This window comes from Myotis lucifugus, unplaced genomic scaffold, assembly GCF_000147115.1.
Source record: "Myotis lucifugus unplaced genomic scaffold, Myoluc2.0 scaffold_543, whole genome shotgun sequence".
Lineage (NCBI taxonomy): Eukaryota > Metazoa > Chordata > Mammalia > Chiroptera > Vespertilionidae > Myotis > Myotis lucifugus.
Window position 1 is genome coordinate 47,537 of NW_005871591.1, and position 6,000 is coordinate 53,536.

The 6,000-nt window shown below is 47.2% G+C and overlaps 1 protein-coding gene across 1 annotated transcript in view; it reads right to left on the reverse strand.

The window, feature by feature from the left end:
• LOC102428656 (histone-lysine N-methyltransferase SMYD3) overlaps positions 1-6,000 on the reverse strand; it is a gene marked incomplete at its 3' end in the record, with an annotated part of 399,438 nt that overhangs the window by 45,574 nt on the left and 347,864 nt on the right. The gene's annotated exons all lie outside the window — the stretch shown is intronic.

The following is a 6,000-nucleotide window of genomic DNA, read 5'->3' on the forward strand; positions in this document are numbered from 1 at the left end:
CTCTCTCTGATCCCGGCGGAGAGGTGTGACAATAACACAGTGTGTAGACAAGGAAATGCAGAGCGTGGCGTTCCTCCAGGGAAAACCTTGTGCTGGGCCCGGGCCAGGGCTGCCAACACCTGTGAGCAAGTGAATTCCAGAATGTGCAGTCACAGGCTGGCTCCTCATCCGCAGAGAGGTGAGGACCAGGGGGCACCTTCCCGCCAACAGCCTGCTCAGGCCACAGCCCACCCTCTCCCAGTCGCCTTTGGGGGAGGGGGGGAGGGCACGGGGATCATTCATCTTCTGTAAAAACTACCGTGAAACTTCATTCTCTGGGCTCCCAGGGTTTTGAAACCTGATAGCTCCTATCAAAACATGGTTATGGTTGAACAAATGATTCTAAGTCAGTGACCTAGCTCATGTTTGACATAGGTTCATGTCTTCAAGTTTTATTATAAATGTTTCATTTTATTTAATACCTACGAGTATATCTATATACAGATATAGAAATATATACATTATGTGACAACCACAATAAGCTACCGCTTTGTACCCATTAGGATAGCTGTTATCAAAAAACGGAAAAATAGCAACAGTTGGTGAGAATGTGGAGAAACGAGGATCCTTATAGTAGCACGTTGCTGGTGGGAGCATAGAATAGTGTAACTGCCATAGAAAACAGTTTGGTGGTTCCTCAAATAACTAAACATAGAATTACCATCGGAACCAACAAGTCCACTTCTTGGTGTATATCTAAAGGAATTAAAATCGGACCAAAAATAGTTACTCGTGCAAATAGGTACAAATAGATACTTGGTCCAGCATTCACAGCAGCACTATTCACAGCAGCCCAGAGGTGGAAACAACCCATGGGTGTCCATGGAGACACAAATTCGACACATGCACACAATGGACTATTATTCAGCCATAAAAAGAGGAGTTCGGATACATGCTACAACATGGATGAACCTTGAGGACATTATGCTAAGTGAAGAAGCCAGACACAAAAGAACAAATACTCTTATGATTCCACTTGATGATAGAGATACTTAGAGTAGATAAATCACTGAGACAGAAAGTGCATGGGAGGTGACCAGGGCCTGGAGGATGGGGAGTGGAGCCTTGCTGCTTATTGGGGGGGGGGGGTAGAGGGAGGAGAGGTTCTATTGGGGAAAGGAAACGTTTAGGGAGTAAGTGGTGGTGATGGCTGCACAGCATTATGAATGTAACCAATGCCACTACACTGTACATTCAAAAATAGTTAAGATGGTTAATTTTGTATTATTTATAGTTTACCACAATAAAAACAAGCAACCAAACATAAAACCAAAAGGAAAGGGAGAAAACAACATAAAAAATTTAAAATTTAAAAATAATGATATAAAGAGCATACTCAAGAAAAAGAGGCTGTGATAATGTCACACTCTGTTGTCTTCAGGCCAAAGGGTCCCGGGTTTGATTCCGGTCAAGGGCATAAGTACCTCAGTTGCAGGCTCCTCCCCAGCTCGGGCCCTGGTCAGGGCTTGTGCAGAAGGCAACCAATCGATGTGTTTCTCTCTCACATCGATTTTTCTGTCTTTCCTTCTTTCTTCCACTCTCTCTAAAAATCAATGGAAAAATATCCTCAGGTGAGGATTTAAAAAAAAAATTTAAATAAGGTTTATTTCTAAAAGTAGAGAAACACAGGATAATGATAAAAGTCACAGCAGGGCTGCATTAACTACATGCACATGGCACTGATCTGTACCAGGAGCTGTTCTCAGGGCTGCACATATATTAACTCATGATCTTCAGTCACTCTTTGATGTAGGTTCTATTATTATCCCATTTTTAAAGTTAATGAGTCTGAGACACCTAGAGGTTAAACAACTTGCCCAAGGTCACACAGCTAATAGGAGGCAGAGCCTGGATTTAAGCTCAGGAAGTCTGCACTGAGAATCTATATTTTTAACAACTAAGTCACTTGCTGGTATAAAAGACATATGGGTGAGTTTTTTTTTAAAAAGGGAGCTTAAGGGTAGGGAAGTATAAAGAATTATAGGCTAACGAAAGTAAGAGACAGATAATGGCTAATGAGACCGACACAGTCCTCTCCTTTCAGAATCTAACATTACGGAGGATGCCCTGGTCTCTCGGGCCCCCAGTTCCCTCCAGGGAGACCAGCAACCATGAAGCGGAGAAGTGCAGGACCTGAGGCATGAGGTCAGGTTTTCAATCCTGCTCTCTCACGGATTGTACTCACTTATTCATTTACCCAGTATTTACCGACTCTGCCCGGCCCAGGCAATGGGCTGGCTGGTCCACGGAACTGTTGTGCATCTGCTATCGCATGGAAATCATAAGCTGGGCTGTTCCTGGCTCCCACCTACACTGGGTGACAGTTGACTAAAGACACCATCTCTTGCTTCATTCCTCGGAATAAAGGTTCTTGATAGCGATCAGATACCTGCATCTCGGTGCTTGTTTTTCCAGGGAAGGCCGGTGCCTGCCAGGCTGTGGGCAGATGTGCACAGACAGCGCCCTGGTTTCTCCTGCCCCTCCCTGTTTCCTACCCTCAGGCCAGACAGACGGTGACACGGGGTGGGACATGGGTATCAGTTCTTTCCCATTCTTCCCAGAAGAGGTGGGAAGAACAGAGGAGGGAGAAGAAAAGGAACCAGGATGTGAAGATGGAGATGAGATGTGACTTCTTTCCCTCCCCTCCCTGGGGGGCAGGAGGGCTGTAGTCTGTAGGGGCTTCTATTTCTCTCTAGGAATGGTGAGTTACTTAAATGTTTGGTCACATAGAGCAGGCCAATGTTTATGTTGATCATTCTGTATGGCCCGAGATTGATGTTCTAAATATCCACATGGCCCTTGGCAGGAAAAAGGTTCCCCACTCCTGCTCTAGAATGTCCCATAGCACCAACCCCACTTCAGAACTAAAGATGACGGGAAACTTCTCCAGACCCTCGAATCCCAGGCCCAGGTCCAAAGGCCTCCTCCCTGTGCCCCTCCCATGGCCACCACCACACACACATTTGAGTGACAGTCTGCAGCACAAACAAAGCAGTTACTAAGGAGTTTCATTTCTAGAGTATTAGAAATGATCACAAAGCCTACACGTCTTACACTGATCATTGGTTATCTCTGGGTTCGTCCTGCCTAGTAAGCTGGGAGATTCCAGAAGGCAGAGAACATATCTGGTATAACAGTATCAGTGAATACTTGTTCATTTCCTACTTGGTTAATTTCCTGGAATGTTGGAAAACAGAAAGATTACATTCCTTTGAGAAAATACCCTACACAGAGTGAATGTCTAGATAACTTAGAGACTAGCTTATGTCACCTGTGTGAGCCTTTACTCTGGAGTCCTGTGTAACAACGTGATGACACCCTTCACCCCGTCTTGGTGACGGGCCACCGTCCTGCACCTTTGACAGAGGGAGCAAGGCTGATGCAAACGACACTCCTGAGCGTGTGTACACCAGACAGAACCCTGTTCAGGACCACATCTGGCCAGGTCAAGACAGCGCCTCGCAGCCCATTGCCCTGACCTCACCGGAAAGTGTCGGTGTGATGGAAGGACACCTGACAGTGAGGAAGTTTCACTTCGACAGATGATGACTTGCACCAAAGAGAAAGATCTGCCAGGCGAGTCCTAACGTGCCTGCCCCCCATGAGTCTGATTCCCATGAGCCCTTCCTCCTCGAGCCGACCCATCGCCAACTGATCTTGAAAGTTCATACTTGCTCCAGGACCCGAAGGGACCGTGCCTAGCTCCTTCTAGAAACCAAAGGCTATGAGGAGCTACGTTTTGAAGTTGGGGACTTCTTACATTAGCCGCTCTTGTCAAAATCCGAGAAACATGCCTGTTGGAAACGTGGCTGGAAGAGGGGAACAACATGCAGTAACGCCACAAAGCACCGGCACCCACGTTCTGGGGAAGACTGAACGCATTCTACATGTTTTCATGAAAAGCAGCAGGTGAGCCACTGAGACCAACCCCGCAGCTGGTCCCACTGCCGGCTCAGACACAAACATCTCTGCTTACCATGCACACGGTCAGAGTGTGGTACACCCATCCAAGAGAAAAGATGCGAGAAGAGTCAGGGAGAGAAGAGTGGCGTTACAGGAAGGGGGGCTGGTGGGCAGGCCTCCGTCAGAGATATGCTACAATAGGGGAAAGAAGTACCAAGTGGGGATGCGCAGGCACACCAGACCAGAAATGTGAAAACGTTCAGTTATACCCTGGGCTCTAATACACACTTCCTTAGCCCTGGGGAATCCCAACAAAATGCAAAATTCTTGTCTGCTTCCCAAACCCATGGCGGGGCATCAGGCCCATACATGCTACCACAGCGCCACCTAGTGGAGTGGTGGGTCCTGTAGTGGCCTACCCAGTACTGTCCATGGCTAAGTCAATATTAAAACTATCCCAGGCAAAAAATACGGGGGACAAAATGTATTAGTAAGAAATATGTCCAACGTACGCTCACAGATTTTTACTTCCTATGGGTTACCTCCTCTCAGAACAAGCAGAGCATAACTTTACACTCCACACCCTGAAAGATCTACCCCCTCCACTTTTTTAAAAAAAATATATTCTACTGATTTTTTACAGAGAGGAAGGGAGAGGGATAGAGAGCTAGAAACATCGATGAGAGAGAAACATCGATCAGCTGCCTCCTACACACCTCCCACTGGGGATGTGCCTGCAACCAAGATACATGCCCTTGACCAGAATCGAACCTGGGACCCTTCAGTCTGCAGGCCGACGCTCTATCCACTGAGCCAAACCAGTTAGGGCTCCCCCCCCCACCCACTTTTTAAATCAGCTCAGCTATTAAAATGTTTAATGAAAAAAACCATTGCCCTTTAAGAGATGTTCCTTTTCTAGAAATATAAAAGTAACTTTCCTATTTTCCTAATGCTATATATTTTAAGCATCTCTTAACATTATGTAGAAAGACGTCGTGAAACATTTGTTTATTATAGTATCTATACTAAAAAAAGGGTAACAGGCATCTTCCAGACATCCTTCCGGACAAAGCCACGGTGGCAGGGGCCAAGGCAAAGGCAGTTAGGGGCGATCAGGCCAGCAGGGGAGGGCAGTTAGGGGCAACTAGGCTGGGAGGGGAGGGCAGTTAGGGGCAACCAGGCCGGCAGGGGAGGGCTGTTAGGGGCGACCAGGCCAGCAAACAGAGGCAGTTAAGGACTATCAGGCAGGCAAGTAGAGTGGTTAGGGGTGATCAGGCAGGCAGGCAGGTAAGCAGTTAGGAGCCAGTGGTCCCGGATTGTGAGAGGGATGTTGGCCTGCTGGTTTAGGCCTGATCCCTGTGGCAGTCAGACATCCCCCAAGGGGTCCCGGATTGGAGAGGGTGCAGGCTGGCCTGAGAGACACACACCCCCATGCACGAATTTCGTGCACTAGGCCTCTAGTATAATATAAATATCACATGTATAGTCATTAAATACGAATGTACATTTTTGATGCTTTTCTTTCTCCACGGTTTCCTCATGAAATTCCTGTAAGAACAGTTACAAGAGTGTAAATTTCAGTGACTTGCTGTGAAACTGACTATACTGGGGATCTCAGGGCCCAGGACGGGGGTTCCAGCAGCCTAGCGTATGAGCTCTGGGAGGCAACATGGGGTGGGGGCAGATGCACTTGCTTTGGCTCAGATCTCCACTGAAATCCAGGTGCTACCACCTCCCGAGTAACCTGGAACTTATTGAATTTCTCCAGCCTGTGTCATTCCCATCTGTAAAATGGGAACACGTATATTAAGTAACTACACTGGATTGTTGTGAGGTTTCAATAACAGTAGGTATGCAGGCCTGACTAGTGTGGCTCCGTGGTTGAGTGTCAACCTATGAACCAGGAGGTCACAGTTCGATTCCGGTCAGGGCACATGCCTGGGTTGTGGGCTCAATCTCCAGTGGAAGGCGTGTAAGAGGCAGCCAATCAATGATTCGCTCTGATCATTGATGTTTCTCTCTCTTTCTCTCTCTCTCCCTCTCCCTTCCCTGAAATGA